This window comes from Hyla sarda, chromosome 4, assembly GCF_029499605.1.
Source record: "Hyla sarda isolate aHylSar1 chromosome 4, aHylSar1.hap1, whole genome shotgun sequence".
NCBI classification, from domain to species: domain Eukaryota; kingdom Metazoa; phylum Chordata; class Amphibia; order Anura; family Hylidae; genus Hyla; species Hyla sarda.
The window spans coordinates 405,961,481-405,986,346 of NC_079192.1; the positions used below are offsets into that span (position 1 = coordinate 405,961,481).

At 40.7% G+C, this 24,866-nt stretch overlaps 1 long non-coding RNA gene across 1 annotated transcript in view; it reads left to right on the forward strand.

The window, feature by feature from the left end:
- The window catches only part of LOC130267559 (uncharacterized), a 73,774-nt gene that overhangs the window by 19,051 nt on the left and 29,857 nt on the right, over window positions 1–24,866 (forward strand). The window contains exon 3 of the long non-coding RNA XR_008843218.1: window positions 8,365–8,416. This is a non-coding gene — a long non-coding RNA (uncharacterized LOC130267559). The remainder of the gene's footprint in view (window positions 1–8,364; window positions 8,417–24,866) is intronic.

Sequence of the window (24,866 nt, forward strand, 5' to 3'; positions counted from 1 at the left end):
GGTTTTTGGTGCATAAGCCAATGCCATGGCTGTATAGGGCTTCTGACCCTAAATCTGATCCCACCCTTATGTTGATCATTGGTGCCTCCAGCACCGATATGTTAATTAGCCTTAAAAGGCACAGGGGGCATTCTTCTGGGTTGCAAAAGTACTGCAAAGTTCATCCCATCCACTTGTTAGCAATGCTTCTCAGAGGAGGTTAAAAGCAGCCAAACAGGCTTCGCTAACAAGTAGATAGGATGAACTTTTCCAGGCTATTACGGCCCAGTGGGATGCCCCTCTGCTTGTAAAGGCAACCGGTCTTATGCTGCCAAATCCATGGGCAGAATGAAACAGGTGTAGGGAGCAGGTCGCCGAACACTTGGGCATTTCAGAAAAATCATAGTTTAAGAGAGCCGACAGGTCCCAGTTAAGCAGTTCTGGGAGGTTGTCCCCGCGGCTGTTCCCCACCGGCCCAGAATGTGTAGGGAGAGGTTCATCACTCAGGGCCAGGGGGGCAGCGACCGGAAACTGCCTCACTAAACCATTTACCTGGATCCAGGTGGCTTTCTCTAAAACACCTGAGCATTTCAGGGTGAATCAAAATGTTCCGGGACACTGCAAAAAGCAGGCAACATAAAAAATGTGCAGAGTGGGGTCCTAGAGCACTATCAATTATCCTAAAACACTCTTACGTTTCTGGAAAATCATAGTTTGAAAAAGGGAGGTGGTTCCTGCAGCTGCTCCCTGCCTTGCTGGCCCTGAGTGTATACGGAGAGACTTGTCTCTCGGGGCCAGCAGGATCGGGAGAAGTCAGGAACAACCCCTATGACCAGTTACCTGGGTCCTGCTGACATTTTCTTTTAATGAATTCTCTTAAACGCCCGAGCCTTTTACAGAAAATAATGTTGTTCCAGATTGTAGCTCCATGCACCTGTTTCATGCTGCCCGTGGTTTGGGCAGCATAAAACAGGTGACAGGTTCCCCTTAAGGCTAATTTAAATTAAAATAGTGATATCTCGGGATGGAAGGGGTCAATTATCGAAACTAAGGTATGCCCTGAAACAGGGTAAGAATTCCTATTCAGCCAAAAACCTGCTGACAGGTCCGCTTTAAGACATTAGGGTTTTAGGAGGCAGATGAAAGCGTATCCTACTGGCAGAGTATTATGGCGCTTATCTCGAGCAAGCTCACAGCAGCTGGAGATCTCAGTTCTTTCTCCAGGCCAGCACACCTGTGAAAACAAGGCACAAGGGGTAATGTGAATTGGCTTTCACAGGCCGGGCAAGCAGCTCGGTCTTTACTGCTGCTGGTAAATTGTCAAGTCTTGCCCCAGTTTTCCCTCCTTCCTGTATGAGACAAGCGGACTGTAGCCAATTACGACTGAAAGCAAGTTAACTCCTCACGTCCTGAATTCATTTCAGGCCTGAAACCCTGTCACCATTAACAAGAAAGTATTTTTTGGTTGCTCATATATGTGTCTTCATTAGGATTTCCTCTCTGGAAGAAGCTAAAACGGGCGGCTGTTTTTTTTTTCTTTCTACGTGGTCACGAGTTAGAGCAATAGTTCAGAAAGTCAAGGGTTAACACCGGCCGACCGATTATCTCATCCCCGCAGCCAGACACTCATCTAATGCTGCTTGTGATGAAGTCATTTCACTAAATTGTTTCGAGTCTGAACCAGGTCATCCTTCATTTGGCATCTATATACATGTATGTGTATATATATATATATATATATATATATATATATACACACACACACCAGGGTGGCCGGCCAAAGCATTTATAACCAGACACATGACAGGCTAAACAGGGGTACCATATCAGCCACGGGGATCAGACACACATGAATTATGCATGCAGCAGGCTCGCACTGCGGAGAGATCACTTGCTGAGCTGCAGCGTTCACTATGTAAAGATGACCGTACTCGACCCCATTCTATGGACGCATATGTCTTGAAGGGCCTGAGACGTCAGCCGTACAGACAATAAGTTCTTTACAGATGTTCTTGCAAGTTAGAAAAAGTCCATGTAAGGGTGGGTTCACACCACGTTTTTGCAATACAGTTTTGTATCAAGTTTTTTATTAAAAAATGGATTCCTCAAAACCTGACTAAACTGTATTAAAACGTGTGTACAAATGTTTATCTGTATACGGTTTGAAAAATGATGTCCGGTTGCATGCGTTTTTTAAGAAAAAAAACGTACACGTTTTTAACTTTTTCAATCCATTATGAATAAAGTTTTACTTGTTTGATTGAAATGCCAAGAAAAAAAACGGAGCAAAGCCAAAAATCGTATGGTGAAAACCAGATGGAACCGTATGCACATACCTTTCTGTACGGCTCCCACTGACTCCCATGTAAAAAAAAAAAAAAACACATATACGGTTTAATACAGTTTTTCACCCGGACCAAAAACCGTGGTAGGCCACGGTTTTCTGTCCTGAAAAAAAAAAAAAAGGTAAAAAAACATATGGTTTGAAAAACGGAGACAACCGTATACATTTTGGTGCATACAGTTTTGAATGGAAAGTCTATGGGCACGGTTTTCTGTACGGTTGCATACGTTTTTTTTTTATGATGCCGTATTCCTAAACCGTATAGTAAAATCGTGGTGTGAACCCACCCTAATAGACATGATAGTTTAGTACGGTGAGGGGAGACACCCTTGGGGTTCTTATATGTGGGTTTTGTTGCAAGCATAGCAGTCATGAAACAGATGAAAGATGTCTAAAAGAGTGCGAAGACATGGAAGACACATGAGTGACAGGGACAAGGGGGGGGGGGGGGAATGTGGATTGTTCATGGCGATTTACACAACAAATACATTATGTGCGTCTGGTGACAGAATTTAGTATTATAAAAATGTGGTACATGGACTATACACGGTATATACTGAGTATATACTATACTGTACATGTCTGTCTATATATCTATGTAACTATTCCATGAGTATCTATCTATTATAACAATCTCATATCTATCTATTTATTATAACCATCTCATATCTATCTATCTCATATCTATCTATCTATCTCATATCTATCTATCTATCTCATACCTATTTATTATAACCATCTCATATCTATCTATCTCATATCTATCTATCTCATACCTATCTATTATAACCATCTCATATCTATATAATCTCTATCTATCTCATATCTATATAATCTCTATCTATCTCATATCTATCTCAGATGTATCTATCTATCTATCTCATATCTATCTATCTATCTATCTATCTATCTATCTCATATCTATCTATCTATCTATCTATCTATCTCCGATCTATCTATCTCATATCTATCTATCTATCTCATATCTATGTATCTCTCATATCTATCTATCTCATATCTATCTATCTATCTATCTCATATCTATCTCATATCTATCTCATATCTGTCTATCTCTCATATCTATCTTATATCTATCACATGTGGAAACAATTATTTATGGTTCTTTTTTTGCATTCTATACAATATTGAACGATACAGTTAACCCCTTCATGACCCAGCAAATTTTTATATTTTTTTCCTCCTTACATTTTAAGACCCATAACTTTTTTGTTTTACGACTGACAAAGTTGTATTAGGGCTTATTTTCTGATTTGGTGTAATGTATATATAATACATTAATTTCAAAGCCAGATAAAAAATGATATGCAGGGAAAAATGTAAAAAAATATGGAATTGAACAATTTTGTAGGGCAATAATGCAAATATGGTAAATCTGACATTTCATATTTATTCTATGGGTCAGTACGATTCCAATGTTACCAATTTTTTGTTGAGATTTATTGTTTAAAAAAATGTAAAAAAATATTTTAAAAAAACTCTGTTCATTACCATGTTCTCACCCCTATAACTTTTTTATTTTTCCACCTACAGAGCTGTTTTAGGATTTGCTTTTTGCACCATGAGCTTTAGTTTTTAATGGTATCACTATTGTGTAGTTCTGTTTTTTTTTTATCACTTTTTTATTACATTTTTTTGTGGGGATTTAATGTAACCAAAAATCAGCAATTTTTGTGTTTTAAATTTTTTTGCGTTTACGCTGTTGACCATGCAGGATCAGAAACATAATAATTTAATAGTTTGGACAATTATGCATGCAGCGATACCAAAAATGTGTATTTTTTTTGTGTACAGTGTTTTATTTAGAAAATAAGAAAAGGGGGGTTATTTGAATTTTTATTAGGGGAGGGATTTTTTTTAATATTTTTAAAAGCATTTCTTAAAAACTTTTTTTATACACATTTTTTGGGCCCCCTAGGGGCCTATCATAAGCCGTCATCAGATAGCTTACATAGATCAATGTAATGCTACTCCATTACATTGATCTATGAAATCTGTGCTCGATTGCTAAGGGCTGCCTAAGTGAGCCCTAAGCAATTACAGAGCCAGGGAAGATGCCAAGGAGCAGATAAGACCTCAGACTTCCCTAGCAATCTATAGCCTGGGGGGGGGGGGGGGCTATGGGACCACTAGACACCAGGGAATAGAGGCATTTAGTGTTTAAATGCTGTGATTTGTATAGATCACGGTATTTAACCAGTTAAATGACGGACCTCAGCGCAATTGCCGAAGTCCATCATTAACGGCAGATGTTAGCTGTATTAGCTGCTGATAGCAGCGGACATTTCCCGGTCATGACACGGACCCGACACGCGTGCCCCCCGTCATGTCTGCCCACCCGACCCATGACGTACATGTATGTCATGGGTTGGGAAGGGGTTAAATGAATGATGTCACTATCCTTACATCTTTCACAAAGATATAATAAATATCTGATTGTACAGGTGAATTCCCACAACCATTTTTACGATATCAATATAAAATATTTATTTCTTTAAGATTCCTCCCTTGCTTTACAATTCCTTTATTTCTTTTGTATTTGCTTTTTATACACCCCCCACCGTACTCCTCAAGCTGTTGTCCACCATCTCTGGAATATGACCCAGGCGAAATATGTTTTCACCAGTTGTGATCTCTGCAGCCTATACCCCTAAATTTAGGTTTTGCTCAGGGGGTGGATGAATGACTGTAGACTTTATGGATATATTCATAAATATTTCTGCTACTGAAAATCAGTTACATAAATTTTAAATGGGATTGTTTTGGCAGCAGATGCGTGGATATCTGCAAACCCCATTCAGATGAATGGGACAATGGGAGAAATATTTGCAATAAGTCTGTGAAGTGTGAATACATCATAAAGCTGACCATACAGATAAGACATCTGTCCAATGAACACTCACTTCGGCTGACAATTATCTCTCCTTATTCCCCTATGGACTTTCACGCTAAACTCAGCCAAGAGTACATGTGTTTTCAATGGAGAGAGGTGGTGGCTTTTTCCTCTGTAAACAGAAGAATCGGCAGTGGAAATCTAGCATCCAGACCCTTATCTTCTCTGACATCTGCCATAGGGAAGAGTTGGGAGGCCTCATACACATATTATATAGCTGGTCGGTTAGGCTAAAATCCGCAGGTCTGCCCAACATTTATCTGACATGTGTGGCTATCTTAAGAATTGGAGATAGTTTGAAGATTTTCATGTCTATGGAAGAACCTTCATAAACATAAAGCAGCCAAAAAAAAAGATACCAGCAGTAAATTGTCATGCACATTGGCCACCTGACTTCTGGGGTTTGTATGGCTCTGACTTGCGCTAACAGGCTTAAGTGTCCCTGAGATTCAATGAGTCATCTGGTCCTCCTTGGCCCACGGAGAGAAGCAGACTACATCTTTTCTTATGCCTTTCTTGCTTATTTCAGAGTCATTCTAAACTTGAAGGACTTTTCTCTCTTTCAACCTTACAAACTATGTAACTATGAATGTGAACCCATCTATACCTTGGGGAGAGTGACAACATTTTTGTATGTTGTGTCATGTAACATTGGACATAGACCTTGAATTTGCCAGATAATTTTTTGAAGGCAAACACTTGAGGCCATGTTGACAGACTTTACATTCTTGGTGGGTCCCATTAACACTGGCGAGGTTCATCTTGAAATATCTGTTCTGTGTAAAATACTATCCCTTGTATTGGAACACCATTAAAATTATTGTGGTCTATTTAGAAAGAGCTTCCCTTTGTAGAAAATTGTGTCACTTTTGTCAGAAAACTATTACAATTGTAAAATCTTTTCAAAACTTTTCCTGGATGGACCATCCAGGAAAAGTTTTGAAAAGATTTTATCATTGAGATCCCACCTAAGATCTTATGCATTTATCTGTAGGTCAAGAACAAAAAATATTGAGAAGAAGATATTAAGGAATGATGGTTAAAACCTTACTTAATGTGAGGAATGAGGTGGAACCCGTGCCACCATGAAAGTCTTGCCACCAGAGTGCTACAATTAGCATTTTAAGAGGTTTTGATGTTCTAACAGAAAGCATCTTTTGAAGAAGTTTCCTTACTAAGGCAATGTTTCAGATTTAATGATCTTCTTGGACATCTTGAGGCTTTGTGCCACCATTGTATATAGTTTTTAGCTAAAACCACTATCCTGGTACAACTGTTCGTGGTAAAATGCGCCAGCTATAAGGACACAGGCACAGCTCATTGCAGTGAGATTTTTGTGATCAGTGATCGAAGACTGGACGTGATCGAAGACTGGACCTTGATTTGCTTAGATTTCTGTGTCCATCTGATCATTTTGATGGTCAAAATGGACAAATTGAATTTCAAAGATACTGATTTTCCTTGGAGAGATCTAGAAAAAGATAGAAAGACTTCATAACTCCAGATGGAATGTCTACTTGTAAGTCATCCTTTTTGGACATATTTCTAAATAGGCCAAAAGCCAAATGGTCCCCTTTGGGGTATAGCTGTCATTTGGACATCTTAAAGCTTAGTGGACATCTTCTTGGACATCTCAAAGCTCAGTGCCACCATTGTATATAATTTTTTGCTGAAACCACCACAACACCTCATGGTAGAAAGCACCAGCTATAAGGACACAGGCGCAGTTCATTACAAAGATCACCAGGGCAGGGTTTACCTGAGGACAACCTTAGTCTCATGCTTTGAGGGTATGTTCTGTGTATGATTAACAGAGTCCTGGGCACAGAGGCGATGACACCAGCTGATCTTGAGCTGCTGCCGTTCAACTGACAGGATCGTGAAGCTGAACATGTGGAGGGTTTATAAGAGGATCTATGTATAAACAACAAAGAGAATTATTCTTATCTTAATTGCAGTGGAAGGTTTTTTTTTTCCATGACTTCTTTTTGAGGACAGAAAGGCGATGGGGGAGGCACATATGCTCACTAACATAATAATGCAGCAAGCAAATGTTTACATTTCAGTAAGTGCGTGTATGCGAAATGTTCTCGAAGGCTGGGCGTACACAAAACGACCACATATGCCCATAAGTCATATTTGGAACCTTCAGCTTGGTTGTGTTTAGATGCAAATTTTTGCCTAAAATGCCTCTAAAAATCCATACTGACCATAGATGATCGAGTGAGGATCCTAAAAAATTGTAGTTAGATTGTTGAGATCAGTGATCAAAGACTGGGTGTTGATTTGCGTAGATTTCTGCTAGTGTCCATCTGGTCATTTTGATGGTCAAAATGGACACATTGAATTTCATAGCTCATAGCTCTGTTTCTTTAGGAAAAATATGCAAAATAATTTTCCTCCGGATGGAATGTCTACCTGTAAGTCATCCTATTTGGACATATTTCTAGATGGTCCAAAAGCCAACTGCCCCCCCCCTTGGGATAGAACAGTCATATTGTTGACATGATCAGTTGCTGCCACTGTAGTCTAGGATTGAGAAAGGTGGTTTGTGACACGCCCTATCATTCAAGTGACATATCCACTACCCCAACCCAGTCCTCAAGGCCCACCAACAGTTCAGAAATTGATTTTTTCCATGTTCTATTGCAGTGAGTAACTGAAAAAAATACTGAATGTTGGTGGGCCTTGAGGACTCGGTTGGGGACTACCCGTTTTTTCAGACATTGACACACTATGTAATAAGGGGAACTCTGTATCATATCCTATCTTCCTATCTAAGACAGTACATACCACCACAAACCATGCAGCTGCATGGGGCCCTTGGAAAAATGGTCTAATCCGAGATGCTTCTGGGTGGTGGAGGTGGTGGTGGTGGAGGTGGTGGTGGTGGGGAGGGGGGCTGCCAAAGCGTGCATTTTTTCCAAACAAGATGCAGTGAAAAGGGCAGATGACACTATGCCTATAGCAACTTTGATACCTATGAGCACACCTGGGAACATACCTGGCATCATGACAGGTGCACTTCTTAGCATGCTTAAGTTACACAGACTTGTAGAAATATGCAATGCCTTTGTCTTTCTAATCTTTCTGTGCTCTATATATAATCTTGTTTGTCTTCTTTTTGCAGACTCCATGGGTAAAGAGCTGTCAGACACACGAGGCTGCAGCAGAATGTGCAGGTATTTACAGAACATTTGTGTAATTGGACGTAACATTATAGACATGAGTGACAGACATGGTCATCTGAGCCCCGGCTCCTTACAAAGGGGACTTGTTCTGTGTGTGTGTGTGGGTAGGTGCCTAAGTACATAATGACTGCTGCGCAATCGGTGATCTAAGCCGGTGTACGTGAGTTTAGCATTGCAAACCAGGAGCAGCCTGTGTGGGTATTTGAAGGTAGTAACCATATACTAGACTGATGCTCCGGCTGTTCCATACGATAACTCCAAATATGGCGGGGTCATAGTTTTGCAACCAAATTATTGAGACTAGGTTATAATGAACAACAAACAACGATTGGATCCAGCAGGTGCAGATAAATCTTCTCAATTTATTAAACATATCCATACATTTACAGAAGAAATGGCATAGCAGCCAGAACACCGACATGATGCTGGTGCCTAGACACCCTTAATCAGGGCTGATGCTCTATGGGATTAGCGAGCAACCTTTTTTGATTGATGCCGGTTTGGGTGCCGAAACCCCTACCTATTAGGCTATTTTTGGAAAGCCAAGCATATAATAAATACAAAATCCTCTAAACATCTTTGAAAACCACATGCTCTGCTCTTCGAGAAGAGCTATGACAAGATGAGCGCTTCTGGCCCTTTAGCAATCCGTCAGGTTCTCAGCACCCAGACCCCAATCAATCAAAACTTCTGACGTGCTTCTTTGAAAGTGTTCCCCAACTAGGGTGCCTCTAAGTGTTACAAAATCAGAACTTCCAGCATGCTCGACAGCCTTTGGCAGAAGTTCTGATATTTGTAACCATATACTAGATTCATGCTCCGACTGTTCCATACAATAACTACAAGCATACCAGGGTTATAGTTTTGCAACCAAAGTATGGAGACCATTGCACTAGTTATCATGCGCAACAAACATTAATTGGATCCAGCAGGTGCAGTTAAGACTTCGCTATTTATTGAAAATATCCATGCATTTACAGAAGAAATCAAATAGCAGCTGGAACACCGACGGGTTTCTGGCTCCTAGACACCCTTAATCATGGCTGATACTGTACGGGGTCAGCAAGGCTAATATGACCCTTAGTGATCTATTTTGATCTATGCCGTTCTGGTCCTGAAACCCCTACCTATTTGTCTGTTTTTGGAAAGCCGACCACCCAGTATACACAACATCTTCCAAAATCTTTGAAAACCATAAACCAATTGTTCTGCTTTTGGAGAAGAGCTATGCCAACGTGGGCGCTCCTGCCGGTTCACTTTAGCAGTTCGTCAGGGTCTCAGCACCCAGACCCCGATCAATCAAAACTTCCGACATGCTTCTATGACAGTGTTTCCCAAACAATGTTGCAAAATCAGAACTCCCAGCATGAGGGTTCTGATTTTGCAACAGCTGGAGGCAAACTGGTTGAAAACACACGTCTGTATGAAAAGTCAGACACTCACTCTATAACAAGTCAGAAATTTTGTCAAAATGATAGCTACCCATTAAATTTCTCTTTAATCGTAAAGAACAAAGAAAATTGTGAGTCAAACCTCGATTTTTAGACCGATTTTTAGACTTTTCTGAATTATCAGTTGCCACATTAAAGGAATTTCACTCTCTTAGCATGTGGAGGCCATACTGTCGAAAAATATGAATGTGTCCAGTCTATTGAATTTGCACCTCCTAAAAAGCCTAAAAAGCCATATACTATAATCATTATATAAAGTGCTGCTGAAAGATCCTTCTAATGGAGACTTTTCTTATTAGGACTTGAAAGATGCAAATAAAAACCATGTGATAATCAAAGACTACCATATGCTTTAAATAGCGGTGGAATCTGGTACCGGTTTCTCCATTATACAGCTATATATTTAGGTCCACCTTCTAAACTAATTTTGGCATTGCTTCAATGTGTCTGGAATACAAAATGAAGCAACTTTCTATATTGTTCGGATTAGAAAGGGCCCACCGTTTTGTGTATACAGCCCTATTTAGATGTATGTGTCTCCCTGGTAACAAACCTGATTCTGCAGTCATACCCTTCTAAATTTTGTTTTTGCTATTATAAATTCAGTAAGGAACAGATGAAAGACAACGTGACTATAGGATCTGACTACACATTGGGCTTGGTTGTAGTCTGTCACCATAGAGACCGCTTTTCTTATATTTCTTCTCCTACCAGGCTTTACAGAATTTTGCAGTATTCACGGTTAGCTGAGCGGGTTAAAATAAAAGTATGATATTACCATACATAAAATAACAAGCCTTCACAGAGATAATCATTAGGTCCCCATTTGTAACACGTTTCGAGGCTCTTACCTTGCAAGATACCTTTTCACCTTTACCTTTTTTGATAGTAGACTTTTCACCTACGTTTCGTGAATTTCCTCCACTGTCCCTATGGAGCCAAAATGATCAGATCAACTGATATCCATAGGCTAAGAACGTGTATTGAAACAATATTTACTTTGCCAAAACTAGACAATTCCTTTAAGGAACAAAAAAATAGGTTACTGTCCCTTTAACTATGATGGGTTTAATAGACATCGCTGTGGGGGTTCATGTAGACAGCATAGATACGCTTCTATTTGAGGTTTTTTCCAATTTACATGACGTTTGTTGTGCTCTTTTTTATGTTTTTGATGCTTTTGTTATGAATTTTTCATGAGTTGTTCTCATTCCTGATTTTACATATCTAATGCAGTAGATGACTGTTCTATGTCTCGCTTTATTGAAATACAGTAGGATAGATTTTCATTTCACCAATGTTTCAAGACACAATGGCATGAAAGGAACCACTGGGACTATATTTTTAATGTTTGTTTTATGCATGAGGCCTATGGGAGAGTGATACTGGAAAATGAGAATTTTTTTGTTTTTGATAAATGATACAATTCTAGGTGTTGTGAATGGCATTTATCTATTTTATATATATATATATATATATATATATATATATATATATATATGTATAGTCATGGCCGTAAATGTTGGCACCCCTGAAATTTTTCAAGAAAATGAAGTATTTCTCACAGAAAAGGATTGCAGTAACACATGTTTTGCTATACACACGTTTATTCCCTTTGTGTGTATTGGAACTAAATCAAAAAAGGGAGGAAAAAAGCTAATTGGACATAATGTTACCAAATTCCAAAAATGGGCTGGACAAAATTATTGGCACCCTTAACTTAATATTTGCTTGCACACCCTTTGGAAAAAATAATTGAAATCAGTTGTTTCCTATAACGATCAATAAGCTTCTTACACCTCTCAGCCGGAATGTTGGACCCCTCTTCCTTTGCAAACTGCTCCAGGTCTCTTATTGGAAGGCGCCTTTTCCCAACAGTAATTTTAAGATCTCTCCACAGGTGAACAATGGTATTTAGATCTGGACTCATTGCTGCCACTTCAGAACTCTCCAGTGCTTTGTTGCCATTAATTTCTGGGGGCTTTTTGACGTATGTTTGGGGTCATTGTCCTGCTGGAAGACCCAAGATCTCGGACGCAAACCCAGCTTTCTGACACTGGGCTGTACAGTGCGACCCAAAATCCGTTAGTAATCCTCAGATTTCATGATGCCTTGTATACATTCAAGGCACCCAGTGTCAGAGGCAACAAAACAACCCCAAACATCACTGAACCTCCACCATATTTCCCTGTAGGTACTGTGTGTGAACCTCCACCATATTTCTTTGTAGGGCTCATTCCGTTTTCGGTAAACAGTAGAATGATGTGCTTTACCAAAAAGCTCTATCTTGGTCTCATCTGTACACAAGATGTTTTCCCAGTAGGATTTTGGCTTACTTAAGTTCATTTTGGCAAAATGTAGTCTTGCTTTTATATGTCTCTGTGTCAGCAGTGGGGCCCTCCTGGGTCTCCTCCATAGCGTTTCATTTCATTGAAATGCTGATGGATAGTTCGCACTGGCACTGATGCTCCCTGAGCCTGCAGGACAGCTTGAATATCTTTGGAACTTGTTTGGGGCTGCTTATCCACCATCCGGACTATCCTGCATTGACACCTTTCATAAATTTTTCTCTTCCGTCCACGCCCAGGGAGATTAGCTACAGTGCCAAGGGTGCCAAAAATTTTGTCCAGCCCATTTTTGAAGTTTGGTGTGACATTGTGTCCAATTTGCTTTTTTCCCTTCCTTTTTGGAATGGAAATAAACATGTTTGTCTGTTTCCATGACTATCTTGGGGTATGTTCACACAATGCTGATTAGTTCCCAAAAAATCTAAAAATCTGCAGCAGAAAACCTGCCATGTTTCTGTTTCAATACAAAAAATTAATCTGTCAGCTCTATTTCATGCTCAGTGTTCAAGTGTCAAGATGGCAGTGCTGAGCTGCAGCATGCATGCCTCCTTCCTCCCCTACCCTTCCCTGCAGTGACTTACTGGGCTCAGTGTTGGAAGCTCTGTACATCAATCATGCAAGGCAAGGTAGGGTGGAGGATGGAGGAGGCATGTCTTCTGCAGCTTAGCATAGTCTCCTTGACACTTGAGTACTGAGCCTGATATAGAACTGACAGATTTCCTTTAAAATCTATGCTAACCAATTGCAGAAAATCTGCAGTGAATATCCACAGATATACTGTAACCTGATCTACCATCCCCTCTATTAACATGTTTCCCACACAGACTGAGGCAGAGATACTGTAACGTGATCCCTCATCCCCTCTCATAGCATGTGTCTCACACAAATACAGAGATACTGTTGCAGCTGCATCTCCCTCCTCCCTACATTGTATTTAGTACATTGCTTTAGACATATTCACTGCAGGCAAGGAAAAGGGATATGTATATATCTAAGCTAATTTGAATTGTTCCCCACATATTTCAATCACTTAAGAAGTAGTGTATTGCTTTCTGTTATCAGCCATTGCATATCTTCCATATTGGGAACCTCCAAAGAATGTATACATACATAAGTGTGATACAAGCTTTACTTTTATAGGGTTTATGTTTTCTCTTAAATTTTTTCACATGACCCATCTCGGCTTCTAGAAGGCAGCACCAGGTCTGCAGCGGGTGGAAATGTTAATATTGCAGCCGCGTTTCACTTCTTTTCGAGGTGGAGCGCTCCAGAATGCTTCACAAATAAATACTTACTGTGAGTAGTTGTTTATTCAGATTTAATCCCATTTCCACCTCCATCATTTCTGAACAGAAAGACGGAGGGAATACATTAAAGATGAAACATTTGGTGAGGAGCGACCCTGTTCTAAGTTCCTCCTTCCTCTTGGCGGTTTGCTGCTTTTTATACAGGCTACGGCTGCATATTTTGTACACTCCTGGGACTGACACACAGCTCTCCTATTATGTCTTATTAAAAGGCCTGACAGCCTGCAAACTCTATGATGAAAGCAGAGTCTACATACGCGCTAGATGACTATGTCTCAATTTCTCAGCCTATTTCTCCTTAAAGTGAATCTGTCACATGTTTTATGCATATGTAAATGAGGCCGTGGTCAAATTGATGTAAGTGTATGGATACATTGCATACCTTTATAGACGCTGTCTTTGCCTTTCTTTTGCTACAAAAAAACAACACTCTTATGGTGACCCAAAGTGTCAAACAGATGTGACCAGGGGTCCACTGTGCCACTGGGCACATAAATTGGGATAGTAGCACACGAGTGGTAACCTGTCAGACTCACTGCTTATTCCACATTTCAGTTAAAGAGGTTATCCGGCTTTTAAAAGTGACGGCCTACTCAGCTGGTTGCAGCGGTGTCCCACCTCAGTCATTGATTGGCTGAGAGGGCTGTCACTGCCGAGATGAATACGGAGCGTTCAGCAGGAAAAGTTGGGCCTTGTTCCGGAGATCGTAGAGGTTCCAAGAGTGGACAACCCACAACCAAACATGTATCCCATATCCTGTAGATAGGGGATTAGTTTCTATTGATGAAGTACCCCGTTAATGTATGTATGTAACAAAATGGTAAGGTATAGTATAGCACAAATGCTATCAGACAAATGCAATGTGTATATAGGTCTCTCCCACCCTCAATAACACCTGCAGCTCACCTTTATCTTAGTGGCTGTTGGGTACCTTCATTTGGTGCACATTGAATTGATGGGGTTTATACAAAGTCCTTCTCCACAGTGTTACTTGGAGTAGGCTAAAACTCTTACAATGTCAATAAAACATTGATCTGTATGTGAGTTCAGGGTGGCCTGTTGTGTAACAAGAAAAGAGGGGTTTCAGCCTTACCCTTCCTCAGGCTGTAAATCAGGTCAATCCAGCTTTAAGTTTCTCTTCAATGCTTACAGAGGGCTTTTCTGCAAACAGCTCTGGCTCATGTTCAGCTTTCAACTTGCTAACAGATTTCTCTCAGCTGCTGCCGCACCAGATTCTAACAGGCTGCTTGCTCTGTGTTCTTTCTCTTTGCAATTTCAAGATGGCCATGAGCACATGTCCAGACTCCTCCTCCTTACTTGTGCAGTCCGCTATCTACTGGATACTTCCTGAAATTGCAGGGTAATAACACAACAGCAATCCCAGGGGGTTACATGTGGATACTGTACCATTATGGGAAAAAAATCTTTTAAAATAATCCCTGACCCTCTCTGTAAAATTTCTCTGTTATTTCTCTGTACGCTCCTGGTCTTCAGGTTGACAAATCAAACATTTCCAAATCTATTTGGGCTCAGTGTGAAACCTAGAAGCAAGGGTATGATGAATATCGCAGAGTAAAAAAATATTGTCAAATGCCTTGGTTTACAGACCTTGATGCACAAGGAGATGAATTAATTCCATGAAGAACAAACTGATTTTTCGGTAGGATTCCATTTACTTCAAAGGCTTTGTGCACAGTGATAGCTGGGGCTACCAAGGGACTAAAAATTGTTTTATCAAACTGGTTTAGAGAGCAAAAGGCATGTCATAATATAGGAATGGCTAATAGTCATGACCTATCAGTGGCCCCACTGCCAAAATTCTTGGCTTCACATCGAAGATACCTCTAGAAGCATGACATGCGGCTCTTTCTCAGTCTTCTAGATGCCAATGGAATAGTTTCTTCTGGAATCTGACTGGCGACTGTTAAAAAGGGGCAGATCAAAATGTGTTTGGCAATATATTGTGTGAAGCCCTCTCAAAATATTTTTGGAAAGCCTATAAGGGACATTAGCTGTTATTATCCAAATAATACCATTACACAGTGTCCATGGTCTGGTACACTGGTGACATGATCTTGGAGGTAGATTTTCTAAGATCCTTTTTATTACAATTCGACACTGGTTGATGGCAAGATCCTTAAGAACCTTAAAAACTTTATTTTCTAATATATTATTAAAACGCTTTGATGTGTCTCTCTTTGTAAGAATCCCATGACTCTTTGTTGTTGGTTGGCTGCAGTAAGGTCCCAGACAAACCTTTTAAAGGGGTTATACTGAAATGTATCGCCAGGATAGGGACAAGTATCTGATCAGTGGGGGGCCAACTGGGGGAGCATATCCCCATGTGAATGGAACAGCAGAGAGCATGCTTTGCTGCCACTCTATTCATTCTCTATGGGACTTTCAAGATACTTGAGTGCCATACTTGGCCATCATTAGCAGCCTGGTGAATTAATGACAGACAAGCAAGTTTGCTCTACGGAGTTCCATTCATTAGGGGTCCCAGCGGTTGGTCCTCCACCAATAGGATACTTATCTCCAATACTATCCATAAGGGATACTTTTTATTCTTGGGACAACCCCTGCAAGTCTAGGTCTATACAGGTAGTAAAAGCTGGGGCAATTTCCACCACTTATTTTTTAACAATGCCATTCGTCTGGAGAGGGGAGCCCTGTGCAGGTTCTTTCCACCCAGCAGTAAGGGAATGGGACCTATTAGGGCTTGCCTCCTCCCTCCAATGGCCCCCAAAGGCGCAGGTTATGACGCTATGGAAATTACAGAGAGAAGGGAGACCCCGCATGATAAATTAATGATGGCTGGCACACATTCCTTTTTTATGAGTAAACCACTCATTTTCCTTTTTGTATGAACCCCTCATTAATATACAGTATAAGAGCCATTCTGGTAGCTAAACCAATAGCCAACTTTATCACCAGTGACCTCATGAGGCATCAAGCCATAAGTGACTCCTGCCTCAGTGAAATTACTTTCCTATTTATACTGGCTTGGCCCACAGATTGTCCGCTTCCACTGTGTTTTAGGCCTTGGATTTGCTTTAATTTATTTGCTTTACGAAACCATTGTAAATCCCTGTAATAAATTATTATTGTCCTTGTTGGAAGTCACCATACTTAACCGGCTTTTTTCTTTACCTGAAATACAGTACACATGTATTTTGCGATTCCAGATGGGGTGCAGGGGGTGTATATGTGTATATTTATATTGGGCCTTTCCGCCAGCAGTCGTAGGAAAGCAGAGTGTTAAAGGCACCATAAAACACTCCTTTCAGCATGGTATAAGGTTTTGTTTTAATAGTAATTTTGTACCGGACGTGCATTAATACAACAGCAAAAGAACCAAAGAAGTGTTACGGCTTTAGAAAAAGTTTTAAATCAATTTTCAATTTCCGACACTCTCGTGCCAAACATTTATTCTTGTCATAAAAATGTACCCAGTGTAGTAATCCCAACCCCTGAGGACCCCGATCTCCTGGATTAATCAACTTTTCCTGTACTTTAAAGTTATTCTCCTCGTTGTTGTTACAGAAGTCGTACAATGAAATAAACAGATGCTTTGGAACATTTTTGGTAGTCGATAGCATGTCGGGGAGAGGACGTCTACCTAAAACAACCTGAGGGCTACTTCCCCACCCTTGTACAGGCAGGGGTGCATTCAGACAAAGTGTGGCCCTGGGAAAATTGTAATTCGTATGTGATTAATTTATATACATATATAGTTATCACCAAATTATAACCATATACAGCGGAAATATTATCTCCATGCTATTATAAAACAAGACTCACTACACTACACCCATGTTAGCTATAACACCACCTCTTTCTTCCGCAAAACAGTAGTAACAACCCCCCTACAATAAGTATTAGTGCCTCCTTTTTTTTGTATCCATTAATGACAGGGCAAGGAGCTAATAGCTCCCTGTTCTACCATAGGTTTCAATTGTATGTGTGTCCTGTGGATATGGATACAGTTCCAAGTGGCTCTTAAGATTTGGTACAACAGGCTAGTCGTTTGTCTGATCCATATGGGGCCCAATCCCGATCCTGTGTGCAAGTTGATGTCACAGCTTCATCCACCATTTTTCAACAGATGACCCAGCCCTTGTTTGCTCCCTTTTTCCACATCCTGTGGGAAAGAAGGCTGATATGACCCTAAGGCTTTTTACCGTCTCCTTGTTTTGTTAATCTTGACGTCTGTTTAGAGGAATAGCCCATGTTTTACCCCATAAGAAACGAGGACAGAGGTTTTTTTTTTTTAGAAACTTTATCCTAAGGTACTGTCTGGTACTGCATTTACTGGAATGGGGCTGCAGTACCAGACATAGCCCATGGGCAATAGTGGTGCTCTTTTAGGGATAAAAAAAAAAGTTGACCTTTTACCATTCTGTGCCCTGTAGCAAAGTTCAAGCATTTCTTTTACTAAAACATAGCCCTATTCATCCTGAGCTCCCTGGTTCAGGGACAGAGCTCCGGAACTAGAATGGCATGCAGGTACAGAAGTGTAAGGAAAGGAACAGGGGGGAGTCGAACACATTCTAGAGGGGTATTATTAACACAGATATAATGCGCCAGTAATATCTATAAAATGCCAACTATGTAGTAAAATGTGGTGTCCTGCCCCACCCACCTGGTAGGACCCGCAACATTATGACATTTATGGAATATCATCCAGATGTGCCATACAGTAAGTGTCCTTGTTAGGAATCACCCTTTTAGTAAGATTTTAATGCCAGAGGAGTAACAAGGCTACTGAGCCCAAATGCAAAATCTGTAGTGCACCCTGAATAATATTGGTGCCTTTTTATATGGCAGAGAAGTCATTGAACCTCCTTGTTCTCTACTTTAAATTAAAAAAAATCTTTCAGTCTACAGTCACCTCTAGGGGGAGCACAGTACCCAACAGCATACAATTTATACTTTAAAGTCAATAATAGCACTGTATGCAGGGGCTGGTTTTATAGCTATTGACAATATATGGTGCAGTAAACAAATAATCTTATAATATATCATTAGGATATGGTAAGTGGCAGAAAATATCCTTCACTTCTCAATCATTTAAAATCACACTACACATAAGCCATCATAACCAGGGTATACGTTCCTTGCGGGTTATTCATTCTGCACTCTCTGTGCTGGGAACATACAAAGGGGACTGTTCAATATCAGGTCCGATTGGTAATTCGCGTCCAGATATTTGTGACCAATTTTTATTTTATTTGGAAGGGGGGGGGGGATGTTTCCATTATGAAAAAGCCATATGACGCGTTTTGCGGACTCAAAAGCAGAGTATTTAAAGAGGATTGGATTGATTTAAGATTATCCCGGCCCCCGGTGTACATTTGTATTTTTAATGGGTGTAAACAATGTGTTTGCAAAGTGCTTGCAATTCTAATTAGTGGGGGGAGGTTTGGTATTATGTGAGACATTCATCGCACCTTATGGGAAACAAGAGGCTTTGTTAGCAATGGCTGAGAAATTATAAAAGGCTTCCCATGCTTCACGCCAGCACACAGCTCAATTTAGATTTGGGGGGTTTAACCCCTTTGCTGCCTGTGATTGCCTCCTCTTTAGCAATTGAATTGAAATATAGGGTAATATACTTTGCAGCTGCCCGTCTTGCTATGGGAGCCATTTAACTTTCTTTGTCAATTTTTTCTCATTATTACAATTGGCGGCGCCAGCTTTCTTAAAGTGCACCTGTCACCTATACACAGTGGAAGTCTTTGTAAATTACAGCAAATTCAGATGCAAAACTTGCGGTGAGCCACGTCGGTCGGCCATGTGAGAAATCGCTGCAGCTTTTATACACCCTGGGAAAGTGAGGCTGGGGATGGGGGCGCACAAGGAGAACCTAAGATGACCGATTGTAGCCGTAATCACTGGGTAGAATGATCAGATTGGAGAATAATCTGTCCTACCGAAAATGAATGCCTCCCCCCTCCTCATGGTCATAGTATTAAAACTGTGAGAGGGGAGGCGGCCCCCATTATATTCTTTCTACTTGTGAATTTTTAGGACATTGGACAACTGAGTGGCCAAAAGGTAATGGAAATTTCATATAATCAGTTGTTATATTTTGCCCCAAAAAGTAAGGACCATTGCCAATAACAGTGGCAAATCCACTGGAGACCAATGCCTTGGATAATCTGCCTTATATCACATACAAAATCTTAGAAGACCATGAAGAAAAAGACCCTCCCTTTCCACGAATGGTCAGAATTAGAGGATTAGAAAATCTGATGGCATGTCCAAAGTTTATATCTGTCAGGGTGTTCCAACCTCAACCAATGATGAGAACGAGTGGGAAGAGCGATGGACCGTGTGCTCCTCTCCCAACTCTGTGTATATGAGACCTGGGTGGCACCATATACTTACATAATGAGTTTGTCCAGGTCAAGTGACACAGAGCTGGGAGAGAACACGCTAAGCGCACACTTCTCCCAGGTAATTCTTGAACATTTAAACCTTGACTTTTGATGTGTCTCGGAATCTGACTGACATTCCCCTGAAGTACAATATCTATATATATATGTGTATATATATATATATATATATATATATATATATATATAGCTAGTTGAACCCACCGATTGTGGCAGGATTGGAAGGTTATTTATATGAGGATATAAAGATTGAGTATGTATAATTATCCTTTCCTTTTATTTCTAACAGAGGTATCTGACAGGTGTTAAAGGGGTATTCCAGTTTTTTTTTATTTGACTATGCTACAGGGGCTGTAAAATTAGTGTAGTTTATAATATAGTGTCTGTACCTGTGTGTGACGGTTTTCTCACAATTCTTCTGTGATTTTCACCCCAATATTTATTTTTAACAGCTTACAAAATGACGTCTCAGATTTTTCCCAGGTTGCAATGCGGCCGAGACCTGACTCACTAGTCAGCTGATGACAGGGAACCTGTCTGCTTCAATATATGGAGTGATCGCTTGGTGGTAGAGAGATCAATCTGTAACTAATGCTGTAGGCACCCTGATTGAAAACCACAGGTCTTTTGAATGGATGCGGCTAATTTATGTTTCAATGGGTGGGGTAGCCGATGTGTGGGAGGGAGGAAAATGGAATTATGAGATTTGTAGGAACAAGAAGAAAACTCAAGAGAAATGATAGCTATAAATTAAGTTATTGAAAGCCTGTTGCATATTTCTAAATAGGAGTTTGGGTTGAGTGTTCCTCTGATTATACTAACTACTCAGCCTCCACGTATTCTATGCCTTATAACCTCAGCCCTCTTTTGCACTGACAAAAACAAGAGATCAGCTCTGGATGTTCAATAACAGAACAGTGAAACTTCCTGACAAGGCAAGACAGGAAGTCAGAGCGTCGCTCTCTGGCCAAAAACAAAGCAAAACAAAGTGTGGACAATAGCTTCACCCTGCACTTAAAAAATGCTTGTTATTGTAGCAAAATACCAATTCAAGCCCAATTCACTGAACTACGTGCTTCAATTTAGTGCCCAACATGGAAGAAAAGGGGGCCCCTGGCAAATATCACAATGGACCCCTCTTTATGGTGCCGGGTTTTACCACCCTGGACAGAAGGGTGTCCCCCTCTAAACCTTTGTATGACCCTTGGGTGAATTTTTGTCTAACTCTTTGCTAACAATGTAGCAGAAAATCCTACACAGATGCTTTCTATCTAGTAGCAGGTAGGGTTGGGTCCCCTCTTTACAGGGGCCCTATGGCAGCCACACATTCTGCCTCTTTGGCATATTGTTTCATCTATAAGGGGTTGACAATACGCAAAGTACAATGTTCCTTTTCAGCCAGGATTTCCACTGATCAGCTGTGATCGTCGGAGAATCCTAACAGCTAAGCGTTAAGTTACCCTGAACTGCCACCACAGGATAAATAAAGTAATACACACTGCTCATGTGAATCAATGGTTTGTCTGTGCAACACAGGGCAGAATGGGTCCTCCAGAGTGAGAGATGCTTTTTCTAAACATTCTAAACTCTGGCCAAAGGACCCCCCTACTATCATCTTCTCTAACAGGCAGTATGAAAAAAATTGGTTTTCTAAAATTAAGTTGAACAATTATTATCTGAAGCACCAAATTTTACCAACAACCTCCTCATTAGATTCAAGTATATGGAAGCCCCATTTATTTTATTTTTTTGTGGTCCCATTTACGGAATAGCTTAATGAAAGACCTGAAGATGGAGGTACGCAGCCATCATGGTATTTATGGTTCTCTATTAAAGGAAATTAATTTAACAGATGTACCGAAATAATCGCTAATGCTCTAAAGCCAGACCCATATGGGCAAAATCCATTAAAGCCTTTGTCTTTTCCTGTATACTGTGGCCGATGTGTGCGGTCCCTGAGACCTATTATTGCCATAGAGCAGAGTGTAAACATATCCTTACATTACCTGTGCATTCTACAGAACACTTCCTTAGTAACGTTCCACCCGGGGCTCGGCTGTTTGCTTATCTCTTTATTGCAACACGGAAAATGTTTTCCATACAAACAGAGGACAAGAATAGAATCAGCAGCTGAGCAACAGGCTTAACCCTTTTCGGGCCAATCTGAGCAACTGGGAGATTTTACGTAAGGATAGGTCACCGATACTGTAATGTCATTTCCATTGACTATTGAAACTAGAGAACTACAACCCCTATCGTTTTGTTGATACAAATTCTGTGGCAAGTTCATGTAATGTTGATCTAGATTGGAGGGGTAAGTGGTAGGCCCATATATAGTTTTTCTGTAGGTCTCGTAGCCGTTCCTGCTGCTCGGCACCATTGTTTGGTCTCTCAGGGTCGGAGCCGTTGTAAATGTTGGCATTATTCCTAAATAGACACAGTTCGGGCTTTACTTGCTTCTGTACATAAGTAAATAATCCTGCGATTTACAACAAAAAAATCAGATTAATTGTGCTGATCTGCTTTTCCAGTAAATTTCTTCAATTCCGCTCCCTGTCTGTGGTTTACAAAGAGGTTTCTGTTTAACAGTGATAGAAAACAGCGGGTATATGAGAAATGGAGTAGCCAAGCATCATGCAAGTAGTGGCAGTCAAGGGGTGTCCTATATTTTCTATGGGGTCCTATCTACTCTACGTATATTCCTGTCTCAAAGGGTCCTGTCTCAAGCTCTCTGCAATGACGTAGGTTGGACTTAGGTTTCTATGGCCTGATCAACTACATCGTCCAGCAGCTTATTGACATTAAGCTGGTTATGTCATAGTTATTCCTTCTGTCTTACCCATATACATGCACACTCAATTCAGATAAGCGTGTATGCATTCTCAGTTAGAACAGGGGCTCCATAAACATTAGTTGTGCGCTGGCCGATCCCACTGATTTGGGCTTAGTCGGTCAACCAGCTAATATATATGTAGGCCTCAAGTGATGTTATGGAGAGAAGCACCAAACATGATGGTATTTAATTGCCCAATCCTTATGTTCTTAGGGAAATAATCCAGAGTTGTCTGGCTGCAGCTTACCCCCCTTTGCCGACCCGAGCATCCATGTTTATGCAAGTATTGGGAGAAATAGCTTCAAGAGTAATGAGTGTGTTCAGCTGAGAGCTTTTAACCTTAAAGCATACCTCCATAATTCAACGAGTTCTGTGCCTGTGCTTAATTCATGGGACTCATGCATGGGACTCACTGGGTATCTAATGTACTGCCTAGTCTGGACTGTGTTTCTCCATGCCCGACATGAAGAAAGGGCAGAAGTTAAACTTTAGGGGCTATACGTTAAGCCCCTGCGAGACTTCTCGGGTGGCAGCTTATCTCCCTTGAAAAGAAAATGTTGAAATTTAACATGCTGGATCCTTCTTTACCACCATTGGAAGGAGTCAGCACAAGACCATGCACATAAGATAACTGGCCTGTGCTGCCCAAATCAGCAGGTTTAGCCAACTTTGCTCCAATGGGTATGGGTACCTTTAGGCTTTAATGCCTGTAAAATGCAGAGACCTGATTGTGACCTGCTATTATAGTATTAAATATTTTATACATTTTAGTTGTGTGCATTCCACCATTTGAATTCTGCTGAAATAACTGGCTCCCACTTGTGAACGTTAGTTACAGGGCAACATCTTGCCACACGATTCTGCATTTTACTGAAAACAAGATTTATGCTAAAATATGCTAATGCCTTTACAAGACAACATATGTACTAGTGGGGGTGTAAAAGGTTTGTAAAAGACTCTCATTGCGTCTCATTGTGTCTGATGGTATTGAATTGGTTCGCTCCTATGAACACTGGCTTGGTTCACAAAGCTGACCAGTCTTTCGGTCGGCACTGGGTAGTCACGACTTGTGAGATATTTTGTAGATTATAAATTGTCCATATAGTGATTTGCTTTTTTGGCTAAATACTGATGAACAATCTATAGTAGCCTGAATAGAGGCTGTAGTCTGCTGACAAATTCTAGGGAATTTGAATTTCCCTAGCTTTGCAGCTATATTATTATTGACTCTGTTCTCATCTATGTCATGGTGTCCATTGGACAACACTGACCTACTGATAGACAACACTGACCTACTGATGGACAACACTGACATACTGCTAGACAACACTGACATACTGATGGACAACACTGACATACTGATAGACAACACTGACATACTGATGGACAACACTGACCTATTGATAGACAACACTGACTGATGGACAACACTGACGTACTGATGGACAACACTGACCTACTGATGGACAACACTGACCTACTGATGGACAACACTGACATACTGATAGACAACACTGACCTACTGATGGACAACACTGACCTACTGATGGACAACACTGACCTACTGATGGACAACACTGACATACTGATAGACAACACTGACATACTGATAGACAACACTGACCTACTGATGGACAACACTGACCTACTGATGGACAACACTGACCTACTGATGGACAACACTGACCTACTGATGGACAACACTGACATACTGATAGACAACACTGAAATACTGATGGACAACACTGACCTACTGATGGACAACACTGACCTACTGATGGACAACACTGACATACTGATGGACAACACTGACATACTGATGGACAACACTGACATACTGATGGACAACACTGACCTACTGGTGGACAACACTGACAATACTGATAGACAACACTGACATACTGATGGACAACACTGACCTACTGATAGACAACACTGACATACTGATAGACAACACTGACCTACTGATAGACAACACTGACATACTGATGGACAACACTGACCTACTGATAGACAACACTGACCTACTGATAGACAACACTGACATACTGATGGACAACACTGACCTACTGATGGACAACACTGACCTACTGATAGACAA